Source organism: Sus scrofa, chromosome 1, assembly GCF_054392235.1.
Source record: "Sus scrofa isolate SSC_HxYL_T2T_F1_AM1 chromosome 1, Sscrofa_HxYL_maternal_Yorkshire_Landrace_v2.0, whole genome shotgun sequence".
Taxonomy (NCBI): domain Eukaryota; kingdom Metazoa; phylum Chordata; class Mammalia; order Artiodactyla; family Suidae; genus Sus; species Sus scrofa.
The window spans coordinates 94,383,805-94,408,932 of NC_139383.1; positions in this window are offsets into that span (position 1 = coordinate 94,383,805).

Below are 25,128 nucleotides of genomic sequence, written 5' to 3' on the forward strand. Positions count from 1 at the left end.
TCAGGCCCCATCCGCCTTCTCCCTGAAGTAGAGCACCTTTGGAGTTGGTTTCCAGCTCTAGCGATGCCCTGCAAAGCACCAGTGCACAGAGAGCAGGAAGCAGCCCAGAACCTCCTTGTTCCTATGGCGAGCAATGGGCTAGGGCAGAAACCAGAAAGCGCTGCTTCCCTGAGCAAACTCGCATTGGGGCTGAGCTTGGTTTCCCGAGGAGAGTTTCACTTTCGCGAAAGCAGCTGCCAGAAGCTAGTTTTGTGCCTTTTCTGAGATCGACCCTAGCTGGGTCGCTCCCTTGGTGGCAAAGTGTGGGGTGTTGGGGCCAGTGCACACAAGGCCTTTTCAGGCCCCATCCGCCTTCTCCCTGAAGTAGAGCACGTTTGGAGTTGGTTACCTGCTATAGCGATGACCTGCAAACCACCAGTGTACACGGAGCAGCAGGAAGCCCAGACACTCCTTCTTCCTATGGCAAGCACTGGGCTAGGGGGGAAACCAGAAAGCGCTGCTTTCCTGAGCAAAGACGCATTGGGGCTGAGCTTGGTTTCCCGAGGAGAGTTTCACTTTCACGAACGCAGCTCCCAGAAGCTAGTTTTTTGCCTTTTGTGAGATGGGCCCTAGCTGGGTCCCTCCCTACCTGTAGAAAGGTGAGGTGGTAGGGCCATGGCACACAAGGCATATTCTGGCCCCATCCGCCTCCTCCCTGAAGTAGAGCACGTTTGGAGGTGGTTTCCAGCTCTAGCAATGACCTGCAAAGCACCAGTGCACAGGGAGCAGGAGGCAGCCCAGACCCTCCTTGTTCCTATGGCGAGCATTGGGCTAGGGGAGAAACCAGAAAGCGCTGCTTTCCTGAGCAAACACGCATTGGGGCTGAGCTTGGTTTCTCGAGGAGAGTTGCACGTTCGCCAATGCAGCTCCCAGAAGCTAGTTTTGTGCCTTTTGTGAGATGGGCCCTAGCTGGGTCCCTCCCGAGCTGGCGAAAGTTGGGCTGGTGGGGCCCTTGCACACAAGGCCTTTTCAGGCCCCATCCGCCTTCTCCCTGAAGTAGAGCACGTTTGGAGTAGGTATCCAGGTCCAGCGACCACCAGCAAAGCACCAGTGCACAGGGAGCAGGAGGCAGCCCAGACCCTCCTTGTTCCTATGGCAAGTAGAGACCTAGGGGAGAAACCAGAAAGCGCTGCTTTCCTGAGCAAAGACGCATTGGGGCTGAGCTTGGTTTCCCGAGGAGAGTTTCACTCTCGCAAATGAAGCTGCCAGAACCTAGTTTTGTGCCTTTTCTGAGACGGGCCCTAGGTGTGTCCCTCCCTAGCTGGCGGAATATGGGGTGTTGGGGCCAGTGCACACAAGGCCTTTTCTGGCCCCATCCGCCTTCTCCACAAAGGAGTGCACATTTGGAGTTGGTTTCCATCTCCAGAGACCACCAGCACAGCCCCAGTGCCAAGGGAGCAGTTGGCAACACAGAACTTCTTTGGCCCTAAGGCAAGCAGAGACCTAGGGGAGAAACCGGAAAGCACTTCTTTCCTGAGCAAACACGCCTTAGGGCTGAGCTTGGTTTCCCGAGGAGAGTTTCACTTTTGCGAAAGCAGCTGCCAGAAGCTAGTTTTGTGCCTTTTCTGAGATGGTCCCTAGCTGGGACCCGCCGTAGGTGGCAAAGGGTGGGGTGTTGGGGCCAGTGCACACAAGGCCTTTTCAGGCCCCATCCGCCTTCTCCCTGAAGTAGAGCACGTTTGGAGTTGGTTTCCAGCTATAGCGATGACCTGCAAACCACCAGTGTACACGGAGCAGCAGGAAGCCCTGACCATCCTTGTTCCTATGGCAAGCACTGGGCTAGGGGGGAAACCAGAAAGCGCTGCTTTCCTGAGCAAAGACGCATTGGGGCTGAGCGTGGTTTCCCGAGGAGAGTTTCACTTTCGTGAATGCAGCTCCCAGAAGCTAGTTTTGTGCCTTTTGTGAGATGGGACCTAGCTGGGTCCCTCCCTACCTGTAGAAAGGTGAGGTGGTGGGGCCATGGCACACAAGGCATATTCTGGCCCCATCCGCCTCCTCCCTGAAATAGAGCACGTTTGGAGTTGGTTTCCAGCTCTAGCGATGACCTGCAAAGCACCAGTGCACATTGAGAAGGAGGCAGCCCAGACCCTCCTTGTTCATATGGCGAGCAATGGGCTAGGGGAGAAACCAGAAAGCGCTGCTTTCCTGATTAAACACGCATTGGGGCTTAGCTTGGTTTCCCGAGGAGAGTTGCACTTTCGCGAATGCAGCTCCCAGAAGCTAGTTTTGTGCCTTTTCTTAGATGGGCCCTAGCTGGGTCCCTCCCTAGGGGGCAGAGGATGGGGTGTTGGGGCCAGTGCACACAAGGCCTTTTCAGGCCCCATCCGCCTTCTCCCTGAAGTAGAGCACGTTTGGAGTTGGTTTCCAGCTCTAGCAATGACCTGCAAACACCAGTGCACAGGGAGAAGGAGGCAGCCCAGACCCTCCTTGTTCCTATGGCGAGCAATGGGCTAGGGGAGAAATCAGAAAGCGCTGCTTTCCTGAGCAGACACGCATTGGGGCTGAGCTTGGTTTCCCGAGGAGAGTTTCACTCTCGTGAAAGCAGCTCCCAAAAGGTAGTTTTGTGCCTTTTCTGAAATGGGCCCTAGCTGGGTTCCTGCCTAGCTGGCAGAATGTGGGGTGGTGGGGCCAGTGCACACAAGGCCTTTTCAGGCCCCATCCGCCTTCTCCCTGAAGTAGAGCACCTTTGGAGTTGGTTTCCAGCTCTAGCGATGCCCTGCAAAGCACCAGTGCACAGAGAGCAGGAAGCAGCCCAGAACCTCCTTGTTCCTATGGCGAGCAATGGGCTAGGGGAGAAACCAGAAAGCGCTGCTCTCCTGAGCAAACTCGCATTGGGGCTGAGCTTGGTTTCCCGAGGAGAGTTTCACTTTCGCGAAAGCAGCTGCCAGAGGCTAGTTTTGTGCCTTCTCTGAGATGGGCCCTAGGTGGGTCCCTCCCTAGCTGGCGGAATATGGGGTGTTGGGTCCAGTGCACACAAGGCCTTTTCTGGCCCCATCCGCTTTCTCCGCAAAGGAGTGCACATTTGGAGTTGGTTTCCATCTCCAGAGACCACCAGTACAGCACCAGTGCCAAGGGAGCAGTAAGCAGCACAGAACTTCCTTGGCCCTAAGGCAAGCAGAGACGTAGGGGAGAAACCGGAAAGCGCTGCTTTCCTGAGCAAACACGCATTGGGGCTTAGCTTGGTTTCCCGAGGAGAGTTGCACTTTCGCGAATGCAGCTCCCAGAAGCTAGTTTTGTGCCTTTTCTGAGATGGGCCCTAGCTGGGTCCCTCCCTAGGGGGCAGAGGATGGGGTGTTGGGGCCAGTGCACACAAGGCCTTTTCAGGCCCCATCCGCCTTCTCCCTGAAGTAGAGCACGTTTGGAGTTGGTTTCCAGCTCTAGCAATGACCTACAAACACCAGTGCACAGGGAGAAGGAGGCAGCCCAGACCCTCCTTGTTCCTATGGCGAGCAAATAGCTAGGGGAGAAATCAGAAAGCGCTGCTTTCCTGAGCAAAGACGCATTGGGGCTGAGCTTGGTTTCCTGAGGAGAGTTTTACTCTCGCTAGTGCAGCTCCCAGAAGCTAGTTTTGTGCCTTTTGTGAGGTGGGCCCTAGCTGGGTCCCTCCCTACCTGTAGAAAGATGAGGTGGTGGGGCCCTTGCACACGGGGCATATTCTGGCCCCATCCACCTCCTCCCTGAAGTAGAGCACGTTTGGAGTAGGTTTCCATGTCCAGTGACCACCACCAAAGCACCAGTGCACAGGGAGCAGGAGGCAGCCCAGACCATCCTTGTTCCTATGGCAAGCACAGACCTAGGGGAGAAACCAGAACGTGCTGCTTTCCTGAGCAAACACGCATTGGGGCTGAGCTTGGTTTCCCGAGGAGTGTTTCACTCTCGCGAAAGCAGCTCCCAGAAGGTAGTTTTTTGCCTTTTCTGAAATGGGCCCTAGCTGGTTTCCTGCCTAACTGGCAGAATGTGGGGTGGTGGGGCCAGTGCACACAAGGCCTTTTCAGGCCCCATATGCCTTCTCCCTGAAGTAGAGCACCTTTGGAGTTGGTTTCCAGCTCTAGCGATGCCCTGCAAAGCACCAGTGCACCGAGAGCAGGAAGCAGCCCAGAACCTCCTTGTTCCTATGGCGAGCAATGGGCTAGGGGAGAAACCAGAAAGCGCTGCTTTCCTGAGCAAACTCGCATCGGGGCTGAGCTTGGTTTCCCGAGGAGAGTTTCACTTTCGCGAAAGCAGCTGCCAGAAGCTAGTTTTGTGCCTTTTCTGAGATCGACCCTTCTGGGTCGCTCCCTCGGTGGCAAAGTGTGGGGTGTTGGGGCCAGTGCACACAAGGCCTTTTCAGGCCCCATCCGCCTTCTCCCTGAAGTAGAGCACGTTTGGAGTTTGTTACCTGCTATAGTGATGACCTGCAAACCACCAGTGTACACGGAGAAGCAGGAAGCAGAGACACTCCTTCTTCCTATGGCAAGCAGGGGCTAGGGGGGAAACCAGAAAGCGCTGCTTTCCTGAGCAAACACGCATTGGGGCTGAGCTTGGTCTCCCGAGGAGAGTTTCACTTTCACGAACGCAGCTCCCAGAAGCTAGTTTTGTGCCTTTCGTGAGATGGGCCCTAGCTGGGTCCCTCCCTACCTGTAGAAAGGTGAGGTGGTGGGGCCATGGCACACAAGGCCTTTTCTGGCCCCATCCACCTTCTCCGCAAAGGAGTGCACATTTGGAGTTGGTTTCCATCTCCAGAGACCACCAGCACAGCACCAGTGCCAAGGGAGCAGTAGGCAGCACAGAACTTCCTTGGCCCTAAGGCAAGCAGAAACCTAGGTGAGAAACCGGAAAGCGCTGCTTTCCTGAGCAAACACACATTGGGGCTTAGCTTGGTTTCCCGAGGAGAGTTGCACCTTCGCGAATGCAGCTCCCAGAAGCTAGTTTTGTGCCTTTTCTGAGATGGGCCCTAGCTGGGTCCCTCCCTAGGGGGCAGAGGATGGGGTGTAGGGGCCAGTGCACACAAGGCCTTTTCAGGCCCCATCCGCCTTCTCCCTGAAGTAGAGCACGTTTGGAGTTGGTTTCCAGCTCTAGCAATGACCTGCAAACACCAGTGCACAGGGAGAAGGAGGCAGCCCAGACCCTCCTTGTTCCTATGGCGAGCAATGGGCTAGGGGAGAAATCAGAAAGCGCTGCTTTCCTGAGCAGACACGCATTGGGGCTGAGCTTGGTTTCCTGAGGAGAGTTTCACTTTCACGAACGCAGCTCCCAGAAGCTAGTTTTGTGCCTTTTGTGAGATGGGCCCTAGCTGGGTCCCTCCCTACCTGTAGAAAGGTGAGGTGGTGGGGCCAGTGCACACAAGGCCTTTTCAGGCCCCATCCGCCTTCTCCCTGAAGTAGAGCACGTTTGGAGTTGGTTTCCAGCTCTAGCGATGCCCTGCAAAGCACCAGTGCACAGAGAGCAGGAAGCAGCCCAGAACCTCCTTGTTCCTATGGCGAGCAATGGGCTAGGGGAGAAACCAGAAAGCGCTGCTTTCCTGAGCAAACTCGCATCGGGGCTGAGCTTGGTTTCCCGAGGAGAGTTTCACTTTCGCGAAAGCAGCTGCCAGAAGGTAGTTTTGTGCCTTTTCTGAGATCGACCCTAGCTGGGTCGCTCCCTCGGTGCCAAAGTGTGGGGTGTTGGGTCCAGTGCACACAAGGCCTTTTGAGGCCCCATCCGCCTTCTCCCTGAAGTAGAGCACGTTTGGAGTTGGTTACCTGCTATAGCGATGACCTGCAAACCACCAGTGTACACGGAGCAGCAGGAAGCCCAGACACTCCTTCTTCCTATGGCAAGCACTGGGCTAGGGGGGAAACCAGAAAGCGCTGCTTTCCTGAGCAAACAGGCATTGGGGCTGAGCTTGGTTTCCCGAGGAGAGTTTCACTTTCACGAACGCAGCTCCCAGAAGCTAGTTTTGTGCCTTTTGTGAGATGGGCCCTAGCTGGGTCCCTCCTTACCTGTAGAAAGGTGAGGTGGTGGGGCCATGGCACACAAGGCATATTCTGGCCCCATGCGCCTTCTCCGCAAAGGAGTGCACATTGGACTTGGTTTCCATCTCCAGAGACCACCAGCACAGCACCAGTGCCAAGGGAGCTGTAGGCAGCACAGAACCTCCTTGGCCCTAAGGCAAGCAGAGACCTAGGGGAGAAACCGGAAAGCGCTGCTTTCCTGAGCAAACACGCATTGGGGCTTAGCTTGGTTTCCCGAGGAGAGTTGCACTTTCGCGAATGCAGCTCCCAGAAGCTAGTTTTGTGCCTTTTCTGAGATGGGCCCTAGCTGGGTCCCTCCCTAGCTGGCGAAAGTTGGGCTGGTGGGGCCCTTGCACACAAGGCCTTTTCAGGCCCCATCCGCCTTCTCCCTGAAGTAGAGCACGTTTGGAGTAGGTTTCCAGGTCCAGCGACCACCAGCAAAGCACCAGTGCACAGGGAGCAGGAGGCAGCCCAGACCCTCCTTGTTCCTATGGCAAGCAGAGACCTAGGGGAGAAACCAGAAAGCGCTGCTTTCCTGAGCAAAGACGCATTGGGGCTGAGCTTGGTTTCCCGAGGAGAGTTTCACTCTCGCAAATGAAGCTGCCAGAACCTAGTTTTGTGCCTTTTCTGAGATGGGCCCTAGGTGGGTCCCTCCCTAGCTGGCGGAATATGGGGTGTTGGGGCCAGTGCACACAAGGCCTTTTCTGGCCCCATCCGCCTTCTCCGCAAAGGAGTGCACATTTGGAGTTAGTTTCCATTTCCAGAGACCACCAGCACAGCACCAGTGCCAAGGGAGCAGTAGGCAGCACAGAACCTCCTTGGCCCTAAGGGAAGCAGAGACCTAGGGGAGAAACCAGAAAGCGCTGCTTTCCTGAGCAAACACGCATTGGGGCTTAGCTTGGTTTCCCGAGGAGAGTTGCACTTTCGCGAATGCAGCTCCCAGAAGGTAGTTTTGTTCCTTTTCTGAAGTCGGCCCTAGCTGGGTTCCTGCGTAGCTGGCAGAATATGGGGTGGTGGGGCAAGTGCACACAAGGCATATTCTGTCCCCATCCGCCTCCTCCCTGAAGTAGAGCACGTTTGGAGTTGGTTTCCAGCTCTAGCGATGCCCTGCAAAGCACCAGTGCACAGGGAGCAGGAGGCAGCCCAGACCCTCCTTGTTCCTATGGCGAGCAATGGGCTAGGGGAGAAACCAGAAAGCGCTGCTTTCCTGAGCAAACACGCATTGGGGCTGAGCTTGGTTTCCCGAGGAGAGTTGCACTTTCGCCAATGCAGCTCCCAGAAGCTAGTTTTGGCCTTTTCTGAGATGGGCCCTAGCTGGGTCCCTCCCTAGCTGGCGAAAGTTGGGCTGGTGGGGCCCTTGCACACAAGGCCTTTTCAGGCCCCATCCGCCTTCTCCCTGAAGTAGAGCACGTTTGGAGTTGGTTTCCAGCTCTAGCGATGCCCTGCAAAGCACCAGTGCACAGAGAGCAAGAGGCAGCCCAGAACCTCCTTGTTCTTATGGCGAGCAATGGGCTAGGGGAGAAACCAGAAAGCGCTGCTTTCCTGAGCAAAGACGCATTGGGGCTGAGCTTGGTTTCCCGAGGAGAGTTTCACTTTCACGAAGGCAGCTCCCAGAAGCTAGTTTTGTGCCATTTGTGGGGTCTGCCCTAGCTGGGTCCCTCCCTAGCTGGCGGAATGTGGGGTGTTGGGGCCAGTGCCCGCAGGCCTTTTCTGGCCCCATCCGCCTTCTCCACAAAGGAGTGCACATTTGGAGTTGGTTTCCATCTCCAGAGACCACCAGCACAGCACCAGTGCCAAGGGAGCAGTAGGCAGCACAGAACCTCCTTGGCCCTAAGGCAAGCAGAGACCTAGGGGAGAAACCGGAAAGCGCTGCTTTCCTGAGCAAACACGCATTGGGGCTTAGCTTGGTTTCCCGAGGAGAGTTGCACTTTCGCGAATGCAGCTGCCAGAAGCTAGTTTTGTGCCTTTTCTGAGATGGGCCCTAGGTGGGTCCCTCCCAGCTGGCGAAAGTTGGGCTGGTGGGGCCCTTGCACACAAGGCCTTTTCAGGCCCCATCCGCCTTCTCCCTGAAGTAGAGCACCTTTGGAGTTGGTTTCCAGCTCTAGCAATGACCTGCAAAGCACCAGTGCACAGGGAGAAGGTGGCAGCCCAGACCCTCCGTGTTCCTATGGCGAGCAATGGGCTAGGGGAGAAATCAGAAAGCGCTGCTTTCCTGAGCAAAGACGCATTGGGGCTGAGCTTGGTTTCCTGAGGAGAGTTTCACTTTCACGAAGGCAGCTCCCAGAAGCTAGTTTTGTGCCTTTTGTGAGGTGGGCCCTAGCTGGGTCCCTCCCTACCTGTAGAAAGATGAGGTGGTGGTGCCCTGGCACACAAGGCATATACTGGCCCCATCCACCTCCTCCCTGAAGTAGAGCACGTTTGGAGTAGGTTTCCATGTCCAGCGACCACCAGCAAAGCACCAGTGCACAGGGAGCAGGAGGCAGCCCAGACCATCCTTGATCCTATGGCAAGCACAGACCTAGGGGAGAAACCAGAAAGCGCTGATTTCCTGAGCAAACACGCATTGGGGCTGAGCTTGGTTTCCCGAGGAGTGTTTCACTCTCGCGAAAGCAGCTCCCAGAAGGTAGTTTTTTGCCTTTTCTGAAATGGGCCCTAGCTGGGTTCCTGCCCAGCTGGCAGAATGTGGGGTGGTGGGGCCAGTGCACACAAGGCCTTTTCAGGCCCCATCCGCCTTCTCCCTGAAGTAGAGCACCTTTGGAGTTGGTTTCCAGCTCTAGCGATGCCCTGCAAAGCACCAGTGCACAGAGAGCAAGAGGCAGCCCAGAACCTCCTTGTTCTTATGGCAAGCAATGGGCTAGGGGAGAAACCAGAAAGCGCTGCTTGCCTGAGCAAAGACGCATTGGGCCTGAGCTTGGTTTCCCGAGGAAAGTTTCACTCTCGCAAATGAAGCGGCAAGAAGCTAGTTTTGTGTCTTTTCTGAGTTGGGCCCTACGTGGGTCCCTCCCTAGATGGCAGAATGTGGGGTGCTGGGGCCAGTGCTCAAAAGGCCTTTTCTGACCCCATCCGCCATCTCCCTGAAGTAGAACACATTTGCAGTTGGTTTCCAGCTCTAGCCATTCCCTGCAAAGCACCAGTGCACAGAGAGCAGGAGGCAGCCCAGAACCTCCTTGTTCCTATGGCGAGCAATCTGCTAGGGGAGAAACCAGAAAGCGCTGCTTTCGTGAGCAAACACGCACTGGGGCTGAGCTTGGTCTCCCGAGGAGAGTTGCACTCTCGCAAATGAAGCTGCCAGAAGCTAGTTTTGTGCCTTTTCTGAGATCGACCCTAGCTGGGTCGCTTCCTCGGTGGCAAAGTGTGGGTTGCTGGGGCCAGTGCACACAAGGCCTTTTCAGGCCACTTCCGCCTTCTCCCTGAAGTAGAGCACGTTTGGAGTTGCTTACCTGCTATAGCGATGACCTGCAAACCAGCAGTGTACACGGAGCAGCAGGAAGCCCAGATATTCCTTCTTCCTATGGCAAGCACTGGGCTAGGGGGGAAACCAGAAAGCGCTGCTTTCCTGAGCAAAGACGCATTGGGGCTGAGCGTGGTTTCCCGAGGAGAGTTTCACTTTCGCGAATGCAGCTCCCAGAAGCTAGTTTTGTGCCTTTTGAGAGATGGGCCCTAGCTGGGTCCCTCCCCACATGTAGAAAGGTGAGGTGGTGGGGCCCTTGCACACAAGGCATAATCTGGCCCCATCCGCCTCCTCCCTGAAGTAGAGCACGTTTGGAGTTGGTTTCCAGCTCTAGCAATGACCTGAAAAGCACCAGTGCACAGGGAGCAGGAGGCAGCCCAGACCCTCCTTGTTCCTATGGCGAGCAATGGGCTAGGGGAGAAACCAGTAATCGCTGCTTTCCTGAGCAAACTCGCATTGGGGCTGAGCTTGGTTTCCCGAGGAGAGTTGCACTCTCGCAAATGAAGCTGCCGGAACCTAGTTTTGTGCCTTTTCTGAGATGGGCAATTGGTGGGTCCCTCCCTAGCCGGCGGAATGTGGGTTGATGGGGCCGGTGCATACAAGGCCTTTTCTGGCCCCTTCCACCTTCTCCGCAAAGGAGAGCACATTTGGAGTTGGTTTCCAGCAGCAGAGACCACCAGCACAGCCACAGTGCCAAGGGAGCAGTAGGCAGCACAGAACTTCCTTGGCCCTAAGGCAAGCAGAGACCTAGGGGAGAAACCGGAAAGCACTGCTTTCCTGAGCAAAGACGCATTGGGGCTGAGCGTGGTTTCCCGAGGAGAGTTGCACTTTCGCGAATGCAGCTGCCAGAAGCTAGTTTTGTGCCTTTTGTGAGATGGGCCCTAGCTGGGTCCCTCCCTACCTGTAGAAAGGTGAGGTGGTGGGGCCATGGCACACAAGGCGTATTCTGGCCCCATCCGCCTCCTCCCTGAAGTAGAGCACGTTTGGAGGTGGTTTCCAGCTCTAGCAATGACCTGCAAAGCACCAGTGCACAGGGAGCAGGAGGCAGCCCAGAACCTCCTTGTTCCTATGGCGAGCAATGGGCTAGGGGAGAAACCAGAAAGCGCTGCTTTCCTGAGCAAAGACGCATTGGGGCTGAGCTTGGTTTCCCGAGGAGAGTTTCACTCTCGCAAATGAAGCTGCCAGAACCTAGTTTTGTGCCTTTTCTGAGATGGGCCTTGGTGTGTCCCTCCCTAGCTGGCGGAATATGGGGTGTTGGGGCCAGTGCACACAAGGCCTTTTCTGGCCCCATCCGCCTTCTCCGCAAAGGAGTGCACATTTGGAGTTGGTTTCCATCTCCAGAGACCACCAGCACAGCCCCAGTGCCAAGGGAGCAGTAGGCAGCACAGAACCTCCTTGGCCCTAAGGCAAGCAGAGACCTAGGGGAGAAACCGGAAAGCGCTGCTTTCCTGAGCAAACACGCATTGGGGCTGAGCTTGGTTTCCCGAGGAGAGTTGCACTTTCGCGAATGCAGCTCCCAGAAGCTAGTTTTGTGACTTTTCTGAGATGGGCCCTAGCTGGGTCCCTCCCTAGGGGGCAGAGGATGGGGTGTTGGGGCCAGTGCACACAAGGCCTTTTCAGGCCCCATCCGCCTTCTCCCTGAAGTAGAGCACGTTTGGAGTTGGTTTCCAGCTCTAGCAATGACCTGCAAACACCAGTGCACAGGGAGAAGGAGGCAGCCCAGACCCTCCTTGTTCCTATGGCGAGCAATGGGCTAGGTGAGAAATCAGAAAGCGCTGCATTCCTGAGCAAAGACGCATTGGGGCTGAGCTTGGTTTCCTGAGGAGAGTTTCACTCTCGCGAATGCAGCTCCCAGAAGCTAGTTTTGTGCCTTTTGTGAGGTGGGCCCTAGATGGGTCCCTCCCTACCTGTAGAAAGATGAGGTGGTGGGGCCCTTGCACACGGGGCATATTCTGGCCCCATCCACCTCCTCCCAGAAGTAGAGCACGTTTGGAGTAGGTTTCCAGGTCCAGCGACCACCAGCAAAGCACCAGTGCACAGGGAGCAGGAGGCAGCCCAGACCATCCTTGTTCCTATGGCAAGCACAGACCTAGGGGAGAAACCAGAACGCGCTGCTTTCCTGAGCAAACACGCATTGGGGCTGAGCTTGGTTTCCCGAGGAGAGTTTCACTCTCGCGAAAGCAGCTCCCAGAAGGTAGTTTTGTGCCTTTTCTGAAATGGGCCCTAGCTGGGTTCCTGCCTAGCTGGCAGAATGTGGGGTGGTGGGGCCAGTGCACACAAGGCCTTTTCAGGCCCCATCCGCCTTCTCCCTGAAGTAGAGCACGTTTGAAGTTGGTTTCCAGCTCTAGCGATGCCCTGCAAAGCACCAGTGCACAGAGAGCAAGAGGCAGCCCAGAACCTCCTTGTTCTTATGGCGAGCAATGGGCTAGAGGAGAAACCAGAAAGCGCTGCTTGCCTGAACAAAGACGCATTGGGCCTGAGCTTGGTTTCCCGAGGAAAGTTTCACTCTCGCAAATGAAGCGGCAAGAAGCTAGTTTTGTGCCTTTTCTGAGATGGGCCCTACGTGGGTCCCTCCCTAGATGGCAGAATGTGGGGTGCTGGGGCCAGTGCTCAAAAGGCCTTTTCTGACCCCATCCGCCATCTCCCTGAAGTAGAACACATTTGGAGTGGTTTCCAGCTCTAGCGATTCCCTGCAAAGCACCAGTGCCCAGAGAGCAGGAGGCAGCCCAGAACCTCCTTGTTCCTATGGCGAGCAATCTGCTAGGGGAGAAACCAGAAAGCGCTGCTTTCGTGAGCAAACACGCACTGGGGCTGAGCTTGGTCTCCCGAGGAGAGTTGCACTCTCGCAAATGAAGCTGCCAGAAGCTAGTTTTGTGCCTTTTCTGAGAACGACCCTAGCTGGGTCCCTCCCTACATGTAGAAAGGTGAGGTGGTGGGGCCCTTGCACACAAGGCATATTCTGGCCCCATCCGCCTCCTCCCTGAAGTAGAGCACGTTTGGAGTTGGTTTCCAGCTCTAGCAATGACGTGCAAAGCACCAGTGCACAGGGAGCAGGAGGCAGCCCAGACCCTCCTTGTTCCTATGGCGAGCAATGGGCTAGGGGAGAAACCAGAAAGCGCTGCTTTCCTGAGCAAAGACGCATTGGGGCTGAGCTTGGTTTCCCGAGGAGAGTTTCACTTTCGCGAATGCAGCTGCCAGAAGCTAGTTTTGTGCCTTTTCTGAGATGTTCCCTAGCTGGGTCCCGCCGTAGGTGGCAAAGTGTGGGGTGTTGGGGCCAGTGCACACAAGGCCTTTTCAGGCCCCATCCGCCTTCTCCCTGAAGTAGAGCACGTTTGGAGTTGCTTACCTGCTATAGCGATGACCTGCAATCCACCAGTGTACACGGAGCAGCAGGAAGCCCAGACACTCCTTCTTCCTATGGCAAGCACTGGGCTAGGGGGGAAACCAGAAAGCGCTGCTTTCCTGAGCAAAGACGCATTGGGGCTGAGCTTGGTTTCCCGAGGAGAGTTTCACTTCGCGAACGCAGCTCCCAGAAGCTAGTTTTGTGCCTTTTGAGAGATGGGCCCTAGCTGGGTCCCTCCCTACATGTAGAAAGGTGAGGTGGTGGGGCCCTTGCACACAAGGCATATTCTGGCCCCATCCGCCTCCTCCCTGAAGTAGAGCACGTTTGGAGTTGGTTTCCAGCTCTAGCAATGACGTGCAAAGCACCAGTGCACAGGGAGCAGGAGGCAGCCCAGACCCTCCTTGTTCCTATGGCGAGCAATGGGCTAGGGGAGAAACCAGAAAGCGCTGCTTTCCTGAGCAAACACGCATTGGGGCTGAGCTTGGTTTCCCGAGGAGAGTTGCACTCTCGCAAATGAAGCTGCCGGAACCTAGTTTTGTGCCTTTTCTGAGATGGGCCCTAGGTGGGTCCCTCCCTAGCTGGCGGAATGTGGGTTGATGGGGCCGGTGCAAACAAGGCCTTTTCTGGCCCCTTCCACCTTCTCCGCAAAGGAGAGCACATTTGGAGTTGGTTTCCAGCAGCAGAGACCACCAGCACAGCCATAGTGCCAAGGGAGCAGTAGGCAGCACAGAACTTCCTTGGCCCTAAGGCAAGCAGAGACCTAGGGGAGAAACCGGAAAGCACTGCTTTCCTGAGCAAAGACGCATTGGGGCTGAGCGTGGTTTCCCGAGGAGAGTTTCACTTTCGCGAATGCAGCTCCCAGAAGCTAGTTTTGTGCCTTTTGTGAGATGGGCCCTAGCTGGGTCCCTCCCTACCTGTAGAAAGGTGAGGTGGTGGGGCCATGGCACACAAGGCATATTCTGGCCCCATCCGCCTCCTCCCTGAAGTAGAGCACGTTTGGAGGTGGTTTCCAGCTCTAGCAATGACCTGCAAAGCACCAGTGCACAGGGAGCAGGAGGCAGCCCAGACCCTCCTTCTTCCTATGGCGAGCAATGGGCTAGGGGAGAAACCAGAAAGCGCTGCTTTCCTGAGCAAAGACGCATTGGGGCTGAGCTTGGTTTCCCGAGGAGAGTTGCACTTTCGCGAATGCAGCTCCCAGAAGCTAGTTTTGTGCCTTTTGTGAGGTGGGCCCTAGCTGGGTCCCTCCTTAGCTGGCGAAAGTTGGGCTGGTGGGGCCCTTGCACACAAGGCCTTTTCAGGCCCCATCCGCCTTCTCCCTGAAGTAGAGCACGTTTGGAGTAGGTTTCCAGGTCCAGCGACCACCAGCAAAGCACCAGTGCACAGGGAGCAGGAGGCAGCCCAGACCCTCCTTGTTCCTATGGCAAGCAGAGACCTAGGGGAGAAACCAGAAAGCGCTGCTTTCCTGAGCAAAGACGCATTGGGGCTGAGCTTGGTTTCCCGAGGAGAGTTTCACTCTCGCAAATGAAGCTGCCAGAACCTAGTTTTGTGCCTTTTCTGAGATGGGCCCTAGGTGTGTGCCTCCCTAGCTGGCGGAATATGGGGTGTTGGGGCCAGTGCACACAAGGCCTTTTCTGGCCCCATCCGCCTTCTCCGCAAAGGAGTGCACATTTGGAGTTGGTTTCCATCTCCAGAGACCACCAGCACAGCACCAGTGCCAAGGGAGCAGTAGGCAGCACAGAACCTCCTTGGCCCTAAGGCAAGCAGAGACGTAGGGGAGAAACCGGAAAGCGCTGCTTTCCTGAGCAAACACGCATTGGGGCTGAGCTTGGATTCCCGAGGAGAGTTGCACTTTCGCGAATGCAGCTCCCAGAAGCTAGTTTTGTGCCTTTTGTGAGGTGGGCCCTAGATGGGTCCCTCCCTACCTGTAGAAAGATGAGGTGGTGGGGCCCTTGCACACGGGGCATATTCTGGCCCCATCCACCTCCTCCCTGAAGTAGAGCACGTTTGGAGTAGGTTTCCAGGTCCAGCGACCACCAGCAAAGCACCAGTGCACAGGGAGCAGGAGGCAGCCCAGACCATCCTTGTTCCTATGGCAAGCACAGACCTAGGGGAGAAACCAGAACGCGCTGCTTTCCTGAGCAAACACGCATTGGGGCTGAGCTTGGTTTCCCGAGGAGAGTTTCACTCTCGCAAATGAAGCTGCCAGAACCTAGTTTTGTGCCTTTTCTGAGATGGGCCCTAGGTGTGTCCCTCCCTAGCTGGCGGAATATGGGGTGTTGGGGCCAGTGCACACAAGGCCTTTTCTGGCCCCATCCGCCTTCTCCGCAAAGGAGTGCACATTTGGAGTTGGTTTCCATCTCCAGAGACCACCAGCACAGCACCAGTGCCAAGGGAGCAGTAGGCAGCACAGAACCTCCTTGGCCATAAGGCAAGCAGAGACCTAGGGGAGAAACCGGAAAGCGCTGCTTTCCTGAGCAAACACGCATTGGGGCTGAGCTTGGTTTCCCGAGGAGAGTTGCACTTTCGCGAATGCAGCTCCCAGAAGCTAGTTTTGTGCCTTTTGTGAGGTGGGCCCTAGATGGGTCCCTCCCTACCTGTAGAAAGATGAGGTGGTGGGGCCCTTGCACACGGGGCATATTCTGGCCCCATCCACCTCCTCCCTGAAGTAGAGCACGTTTGGAGTAGGTTTCCAGGTCCAGCGACCACCAGCAAAGCACCAGTGCACAGGGAGCAGGAGGCAGCCCAGACCATCCTTGTTCCTATGGCAAGCACAGACCTAGGGGAGAAACCAGAACGCGCTGCTTTCCTGAGCAAACACGCATTGGGGCTGAGCTTGGTTTCCCGAGGAGAGTTTCACTCTCGTGAAAGCAGCTCCCAGAAGGTAGTTTTGTGCCTTTTCTGAAATGGGCCCTAGCTGGGTTCCTGCCTAGCTGGCAGAATATGGGGTGGTGGGGCCAGTGCACACAAGGCCTTTTCAGGCCCCATCCGCCTTCTCCCTGAAGTAGAGCACCTTTGGAGTAGGTTTCCAGGTCCAGCGACCACCAGCAAAGCACCAGTGCACAGGGAGCAGGAGGCAGCCCAGACCCTCCTTGTTCCTATGGCAAGCAGAGACCTAGGGGAGAAACCAGAAAGCGCTGCTTTCCTGAGCAAAGACGCATTGGGGCTGAGCTTGGTTTCCCGAGGAGAGTTTCACTCTCGCAAATGAAGCTGCCAGAACCTAGTTTTGTGCCTTTTCTGAGATGGGCCCTAGGTGGGTCCCTCCCTAGCTGGCGGAATATGGGGTGTTGGGGCCAGTGCACACAAGGCCTTTTCTGGCCCCATCCGCCTTCTCCGCAAAGGAGTGCACATTTGGAGTTGGTTTCCATCTCCAGAGACCACCAGCACAGCACCAGTGCCAAGGGAGCAGTAGGCAGCACAGAACCTCCTTGGCCCTAAGGCAAGCAGAGACGTAGGGGAGAAACCGGAAAGCGCTGCTTTCCTGAGCAAACACGCATTGGGGCTGAGCTTGGATTCCCGAGGAGAGTTGCACTTTCGCGAATGCAGCTCCCAGAAGCTAGTTTTGTGCCTTTTGTGAGGTGGGCCCTAGATGGGTCCCTCCCTACCTGTAGAAAGATGAGGTGGTGGGGCCCTTGCACACGGGGCATATTCTGGCCCCATCCACTTCCTCCCTGAAGTAGAGCACGTTTGGAGTAGGTTTCCAGGTCCAGCGACCACCAGCAAAGCACCAGTGCACAGGGAGCAGGAGGCAGCCCAGACCATCCTTGTTCCTATGGCAAGCACAGACCTAGGGGAGAAACCAGAACGCGCTGCTTTCCTGAGCAAACACGCATTGGGGCTGAGCTTGGTTTCCCGAGGAGAGTTTCACTCTCGTGAAAGCAGCTCCCAGAAGGTAGTTTTGTGCCTTTTCTGAAATGGGCCCTAGCTGGGTTCCTGCCTAGCTGGCAGAATGTGGGGTGGTGGGGCCAGTGCACACAAGGCCTTTTCAGGCCCCATCCGCCTTCTCCCTGAAGTAGAGCACCTTTGGAGTAGGTTTCCAGGTCCAGCGACCACCAGCAAAGCACCAGTGCACAGGGAGCAGGAGGCAGCCCAGACCCTCCTTGTTCCTATGGCAAGCAGAGACCTAGGGGAGAAACCAGAAAGCGCTGCTTTCCTGAGCAAAGACGCATTGGGGCTGAGCTTGGTTTCCCGAGGAGAGTTTCACTCTCGCAAATGAAGCTGCCAGAACCTAGTTTTGTGCCTTTTCTGAGATGGGCCCTAGGTGTGTCCCTCCCTAGCTGGCGGAATATGGGGTGTTGGGGCCAGTGCACACAAGGCCTTTTCTGGCCCCATCCGCCTTCTCCGCAAAGGAGTGCACATTTGGAGTTGGTTTCCATCTCCAGAGACCACCAGCACAGCACCAGTGCCAAGGGAGCAGTAGGCAGCACAGAACCTCCTTGGCCCTAAGGCAAGCAGAGACCTAGGGGAGAAACCGGAAAGCGCTGCTTTCCTGAGCAAACACGCATTGGGGCTGAGCTTGGATTCCCGAGGAGAGTTGCACTTTCGCGAATGAAGCTCCCAGAAGCTAGTTTTGTGCCTTTTGTGAGGTGGGCCCTAGATGGGTCCCTCCCTACCTGTAGAAAGATGAGGTGGTGGGGCCCTTGCACACGGGGCATATTCTGGCCCCATCCACTTCCTCCCTGAAGTAGAGCACGTTTGGAGTAGGTTTCCAGGTCCAGCGACCACCAGCAAAGCACCAGTGCACAGGGAGCAGGAGGCAGCCCAGACCATCCTTGTTCCTATGGCAAGCACAGACCTAGGAGAGAAACCAGAACGCGCTGCTTTCCTGAGCAAACACGCATTGGGGCTGAGCTTGGTTTCCCGAGGAGAGTTTCACTCTCGCAAATGAAGCTGCCAGAACCTAGTTTTGTGCCTTTTCTGAGATGGGCCCTAGGTGTGTCCCTCCCTAGCTGGCGGAATATGGGGTGTTGGGGCCAGTGCACACAAGGCCTTTTCTGGCCCCATCCGCCTTCTCCGCAAAGGAGTGCACATTTGGAGTTGGTTTCCATCTCCAGAGACCACCAGCACAGCACCAGTGCCAAGGGAGCAGTAGGCAGCACAGAACCTCCTTGGCCATAAGGCAAGCAGAGACCTAGGGGAGAAACCGGAAAGCGCTGCTTTCCTGAGCAAACACGCATTGGGGCTGAGCTTGGTTTCCCGAGGAGAGTTGCACTTTCGCGAATGCAGCTCCCAGAAGCTAGTTTTGTGCCTTTTGTGAGGTGGGCCCTAGATGGGTCCCTCCCTACCTGTAGAAAGATGAGGTGGTGGGGCCCTTGCACACGGGGCATATTCTGGCCCCATCCACCTCCTCCCTGAAGTAGAGCACGTTTGGAGTAGGTTTCCAGGTCCAGCGACCACCAGCAAAGCACCAGTGCACAGGGAGCAGGAGGCAGCCCAGACCATCCTTGTTCCTATGGCAAGCACAGACCTAGGGGAGAAACCAGAACGCGCTGCTTTCCTGAGCAAACACGCATTGGGGCTGAGCTTGGTTTCCCGAGGAGAGTTTCACTCTCGGGAAAGCAGCTCCCAGAAGGTAGTTTTGTGCCTTTTCTGAAATGGGCCCTAGCTGGGTTCCTCCCTAACTGGCAGAATGTGGGGTGGTGGGGCCAGTGCACACAAGGCCTTTTCAGGCCCCATCCGCCTTCTCCCTGAAGTAGAGCACCTTTGGAGTTGGTTTCCAGCTCTAGCGATGCCCTGCAAAGCACCAGTGCACAGAGAGCAGGAAGCAGCCCAGAACCTCCTTGTTCCTATGGCGAGCAATGGGCTAGGGGAGAAACCAGAAAGCGCTGCTTTCCTGAGCAAACTCGCATCGGGGCTGAGCTTGGTTTCCCGAGGAGAGTTTCACTTTCGCGAAAGCAGCTCCCAGAAGCTAGTTTTGTGCCTTTTCTGAGATCGACCCTAGCTGGGTCGCTCCCTCGGTTGCAAAGTGTGTGGTGTTGGGGCCAGTGCACACAAGGCCTTTTCAGGCCCCATCCGCCTTCTCCCTGAAGTAGAGCACGTTTGGAGTTGGTTACCTGCTATAGCGATGACCTGCAAACCACCAGTGTACACGGAGCAGCAGGAAGCCCAGACACTCCTTCTTCCTATGGCAAGCACTGGGCTAGGGGGGAAACCAGAAAGCGCTGCTTTCCTGAGCAAACACGCATTGGGGCTGAGCTTGGTTTCCCGAGGAGAGTTTCACTTTCACGAACGCAGCTCCCAGAAGCTAGTTTTGTGCCTTTTGTGAGATGGGCCCTAGCTGGGTCCCTCCCTACCTGTAGAAAGGTGAGGTGGTGGGTCCATGGCACACAAGGCATATTCTGGCCCCATCCGCCTCCTCCCTGAAGTAGAGCACGTTTGGAGTTGGTTTCCAGCTCTAGCAATGACCTGCAAACACCAGTGCACAGGGAGAAGGAGGCAGCCCAGACCCTCCTTGTTCCTATGGCGAGCAATGGGCTAGGGGAGAAATCAGAAAGCGCTGCTTTCCTGAGCAAAGACGCATTGGGGCTGAGCTTGGTTTCCTGAGGAGAGTTTCACTCTCACGAATGCAGCTCCCAGAAGCTAGTTTTGTGCCTTTTGTGAGGTGGGCCCTAGCTGGGTCCGTCCCTACATGTAGAAAGGTGAGGTGGTGGGGCCCTTGCACACAAGGCATATTCTGGCCCCATCCACCTCCTCCCTGAAGTAGAGCACGTTTGGAGTAGGTTTCCAGGTCCAGCGACCACCAGCAAAGCACCAGTGCACAGGGAGCAGGAGGCAGCCCAGACCCTCCTTGTTCCTATGGCAAGCACAGACCTTGGGGAGAAACCAGAACGCGCTGCTTTCCTGAGCAAACACGCATTGGGGCTGAGCTTGGTTTCCCGAGGAGAGTTTCATTCTCGGGAAAGCAGCTCCCAGAAGGTGGTTTTGTGCCTTTTCTGAAATGGGCCCTAGCTGGGTTCCTCCCTAACTGGCAGAATGTGGGGTGGTGGGGCCAGTGCACACAAGGCCTTTTCAGGCCCCATCCGCCTTCTCCCTGAAGTAGAGCACGTTTGAAGTTGGTTTCCAGCTCTAGCAATGACCTGCAAAGCACCAGTGCACAGGGAGCAGGAGGCAGCCCAGAACATCCTTGTTCCTATGGCGAGCAATGGGCTAGGGGAGAAACCAGAAAGCGCTGCTTTCCTGAGCAAACACGCATTGGGGCTGAGCTTGGTTTCCCGAGGAGAGTTTCACTTTCGCGAATGCAGCTCCCAGAAGCTAGTTTTGTGCCTTTTCTGAGATGGGCCCTGGTGGGTCCCTCCCTAGCTTGCGTAAAGTGGGGTGTTGGGGCCAGTGCACACAAGGCTTTTTCTGGCCCCATCCGCCTTCTCCCTGAAGTAGAGCACGTTTGTAGTAGGTTTCCAGGTCCAGCGACCACCAGCAAAGCACCAGTGCACAGGGAGCAGGAGGCAGCCCAGACCCTCCTTGTTCCTATGGCAAGCAGAGACCTAGGGGAGAAACCAGAAAGCGCTGCTTTCCTGAGCAAAGACGCATTGGGGCTGAGCTTGGTTTCCCGAGGAGAGTTTCACTCTCGCAAATGAAGCTGCCAGAACCTAGTTTTGTGCCTTTTCTGAGATGGGCCCTAGGTGTGTCCCTCCCTAGCTGGCGGAATATGGGGTGTTGGGGCCAGTGCACACAAGGCCTTTTCTGGCCCCATCCGCCTTCTCCGCAAAGGAGTGCACATTTGGAGTTGGTTTCCATCTCCAGGGGCCACCAGCACAGCACCAGTGCCAAGGGAGCAGTAGGCAGCACAGAACCTCCTTGGCCCTAAGGCAAGCAGAGACCTAGGGGAGAAACCGGAAAGCGCTGCTTTCCTGAGCAAACACGAATTGGGGCTTAGCTTGGTTTCCCGAGGAGAGTTGCACTTTCGCGAATGCAGCTGCCAGAAGCTAGTTTTGTGCCTTTTCTGAGATGGGCCCTAGCTGGGTGCCTCCCTAGGGGGCAGAGGATGGGGTGTTGGGGCCAGTGCACACAAGGCCTTTTCAGGCCCCATCCGCCTTCTCCCTGAAGTAGAGCACGTTTGGAGTTGGTTTCCAGCTCTAGCAATGACCTGCAAACACCAGTGCACAGGGAGAAGGAGGCAGCCCAGACCCTCCTTGTTCCTATGGCGAGCAATGGGCTAGGGGAGAAATCAGAAAGCGCTGCTTTCCTGAGCAAAGACGCATTGGGGCTGAGCTTGGTTTCCTGAGGAGAGTTTCACTCTCACGAATGCAGCTCCCAGAAGCTAGTTTTGTGCCTTTTGTGAGGTGGGCCCTAGCTGGGTCCCTCCCTACATGTAGAAAGATGAGGTGGTGGGGCCCTTGCACACAAGGCATATTCTGGCCCCATCCACCTCCTCCCTGAAGTAGAGCACGTTTGGAGTAGGTTTCCAGGTCCAGCGACCACCAGCAAAGCACCAGTGCACAGGGAGCAGGAGGCAGCCCAGACCCTCCTTGTTCCTATGGCTAGCACAGACCTAGGGGAGAAACCAGAACGCGATGCTTTCCTGAGCAAACACGCATTGGGGCTGAGCTTGGTTTCCCGAGGAGAGTTTCACTCTCGGGAAAGCAGCTCCCAGAAGGTAGTTTTGTGCCTTTTCTGAAATGGGCCCTAGCTGGGTTCCTCCCTAACTGGCAGAATGTGGGGTGGTGGGGCCAGTGCACACAAGGCCTTTTCAGGCCCCATCCGCCTTCTCCCTGAAGTAGAGCACGTTTGAAGTTGGTTTCCAGCTCTAGCAATGACCTGCAAAGCACCAGTGCACAGGGAGCAGGAGGCAGCCCAGAACCTCCTTGTTCCTATGGCGAGCAATGGGCTAGGGGAGAAACCAGAATGCGCTGCTTTCCTGAGCAAACACGCATTGGGGCTGAGCTTGGTTTCCCGAGGAGAGTTTCACTTTCGCGAATGAAGCTGCCAGAAGCTAGTTTTGTGCCTTTTCTGATATGGGCCCTAGGTGGGTCCCTCCCTAGCTGGCGAAAGTTGGGCTGGTGGGGCCAGTGCACACAAGGCCTTTTCAGGCCCCATCCGCCTTCTCCCTGAAGTAGAGCACGTTTGGAGTATGTTTCCAGGTCCAGCGACCACCAGCAAAGCACCAGTGCACAGGGAGCAGGAGGCAGCCCAGACCCTCCTTGTTCCTATGGCAAGCAGAGACCGAGGGGAGAAACCAGAAAGCGCTGCTTTCCTGAGCAAAGACGCATTGGGGCTGAGCTTGGTTTCCCGAGGAGAGCTTCACTCTCGCAAATGAAGCTGCCAGAACCTAGTTTTGTGCCTTTTCTGAGATGGGCCCTAGCTGGGTCCCTCCCTAGCTGGCGGAATATGGGGTGTTGGGGCCAGTGCACACAAGGCCTTTTCTGGCCCCATCCGCCTTCTCCGCAAAGGAGTGCACATTTGGAGTTGGTTTCCATCTCCAGAGACCACCAGCACAGCCCCAGTGCCAAGGGAGCAGTAGGCAGCACAGAACCTCCTTGGCCCTAAGGCAAGCAGAGACCTAGGGGAGAAACCGGAAAGCGCTGCTTTCCTGAGCAAACACGCATTGGGGCTGAGCTTGGTTTCCAGAGGAGAGTTGCACTTTCGCGAATGCAGCTCCCAGAAGCTAGTTTTGTGCCTTTTCTGAGATGGGCCCTAGCTGGGTCCCTCCCTAGGGGGCAGAGGATGGGGTGTTGGGGCCAGTGCACACAAGGCCTTTTCAGGCCCCATCCGCCTTCTCCCTGAAGTAGAGCACGTTTGGAGTTGGTTTCCAGCTCTAGCAATGACCTGCAAACACCAGTGCACAGGGAGAAGGAGGCAGCCCAGACCCTCCTTGTTCCTATGGCGAGCAATGGGCTAGGGGAGAAATCAGAAAGCGCTGCTTTCCTGAGCAAAGACGCATTGGGGCTGAGCTTGGTTTCCCGAGGAGAGTTTCACTCTCGCAAATGAAGCTGCCAGAACCTAGTTTTGTGCCTTTTGTGAGGTGGGCACTAGCTGGGTCCCTCCCTACATGTAGAAAGATGAGGTGGTGGGGCCCTTGCACACAAGGCATATTCTGGCCCCATCCACCTCCTCCCTGAAGTAGAGCACGTTTGGAGTAGGTTTCCAGGTCCAGCGACCACCAGCAAAGCACCAGTGCCAAGGGAGCAGTAGGCAGCACAGAACCTCCTTGTCCCTAAGGCAAGCAGAGACCTAGGGGAGAAACCGGAAAGCGCTGCTTTCCTGAGCAAACACGCATTGGGGCTTAGCTTGTTTTCCAGAGGAGAGTTGCACTTTCGCGAATGCAGCTCCCAGAAGCTAGTTTTGTGCCTTTTCTGAGATGGGCCCTAGCTGGGTCCCTCCCTAGGGGGCAGAGGATGGGGTGTTGGGGCCAGTGCACACAAGGCCTTTTCAGGCCCCATCCGCCTTCTCCCTGAAGTAGAGCACCTTTGGAGTTGGTTTCCAGCTCTAGCGATGCCCTGCAAAGCACCAGTGCACAGAGAGCAGGAAGCAGCCCAGAACCTCCTTGTTCCTATGGCGAGCAATGGGCTAGGGGAGAAACCAGAAAGCGCTGCTTTCCTGAGCAAACTCGCATCGGGGCTGGGCTTGGTTTCCCGAGGAGAGTTGCACTTTCGCGAATGCAGCTCCCAGAAGCTAGTTTTGTGCCTTTTCTGAGATGGGCCCTAGCTGGGTCCCTCCCTACGGGGCAGAGGATGGGGTGTTGGGTCCAGTGCACTCAAGGCCTTTTCAGGCCCCATCCGCCTTCTCCCTGAAGTAGAGCACGTTTGGTCTTGGTTTCCAGGTCCAGCGACCACCAGCAAAGCACCAGTGCACAGGGAGCAGGAGGCAGCCGAGATCATCCTTGTTCCTATGGCGAGCAATGGGCTAGGGGAGAAACCAGAAAGTGCTGCTTTCCTGAGCAAAGATGCATTGGGGCTGAGCTTGGTTTCCCGAGGAGTGTTTCACTTTCGCGAATGCAGCTCCCAGAAGCTAGTTTTGTGCCTTTTCTTAGACGGGCCCTAGCTGGGTCCCTCCCTAGCTGGCGAAAGTTGGGCTGGTGGGGCCCTTGCACACAAGGCCTTTTCAGGCCCCATCCGCCTTCTCCCTGAAGTAGAGCACGTTTGGAGTAGGTTTCCAGGTCCAGCGACCACCAGCAAAGCACCAGTGCACAGGGAGCAGGAGGCAGCCCAGACCCTCCTTGTTCCTATGGCAAGCAGAGACCTAGGGGAGAAACCAGAAAGCGCTGCTTTCCTGAGCAAAGACACATTGGGGCTGAGCTTGGTTTCCCGAGGAGAGTTTCACTCTCGCAAATGAAGCTGCCAGAACCTAGTTTTGTGCCTTTTCTGAGATGGGCCCTAGGTGTGTCCCTCCCTAGCTGGCGGAATATGGGGTGTTGGGGCCAGTGCACACAAGGCCTTTTCTGGCCCCATCCGCCATCTCCGCAAAGGAGTGCACATTTGGAGTTGGTTTCCATCTCCAGAGACCACCAGCACAGCACCAGTGCCAAGGGAGCAGTAGGCAGCACAGAACCTACTTGGCCCTAAGGCAAGCAGAAACCTAGGGGAGAAACCGGAAAGCGCTGCTTTCCTGAGCAAACACGCATTGGGGCTTAGCTTGGTTTCCCGAGGAGAGTTGCACTTTAGTGAATGCAGCTCCCAGAAGCTAGTTTTGTGCCTTTTCTGAGATGGGCCCTAGCTGGGTCCCTCCCTAGGGGGCAGAGGATGGGGTGTTGGGGCCAGTGCACACAAGGCCTTTTCAGGCCCCATCCGCCTTCTCCCTGAAGTAGAGCACCTTTGGAGTTGGTTTCCAGCTCTAGCAATGACCTGCAAACACCAGTGCACAGGGAGAAGGAGGCAGCCCATACCCTTCTTGTTCCTATGGCGAGCAATGGGCTAGGGGAGAAATCAGAAAGCGCTGCTTTCCTGAGCAAAGACGCATTGGGGCTGAGCTTGGTTTCCTGAGGAGAGTTTCACTCTCGCGAATGCAGCTCCCAGAAGATAGTTTTGTGCCTTTTGTGAGGTGGGCCCTAGCTCGGTCCCTCCCTACCTGTAGAAAGATGAGGTGGTGGGGCCCTTGAACACAAGGCATATTCTGGCCCCATCCACCTCCTCCCTGAAGTAGAGCACGTTTGGAGTAGGTTTCCAGGTCCAGCGACCACAAGCAAAGCACCAGTGCACAGGGAGCAGGAGGCAGCCCAGACCCTCCTTGTTCCTATGGCAAGCACAGACCTAGGGGAGAAACCAGAACGCGCTGCTTTCCTGAGCAAAGACGCATTGGGGCTGAGCGTGGTTTCCCGAGGAGAGTTTCACTCTCGGGAAAGCAGCTCCCAGAAGGTAGTTTTGTGCCTTTTCTGAAATGGGCCCTAGCTGGGT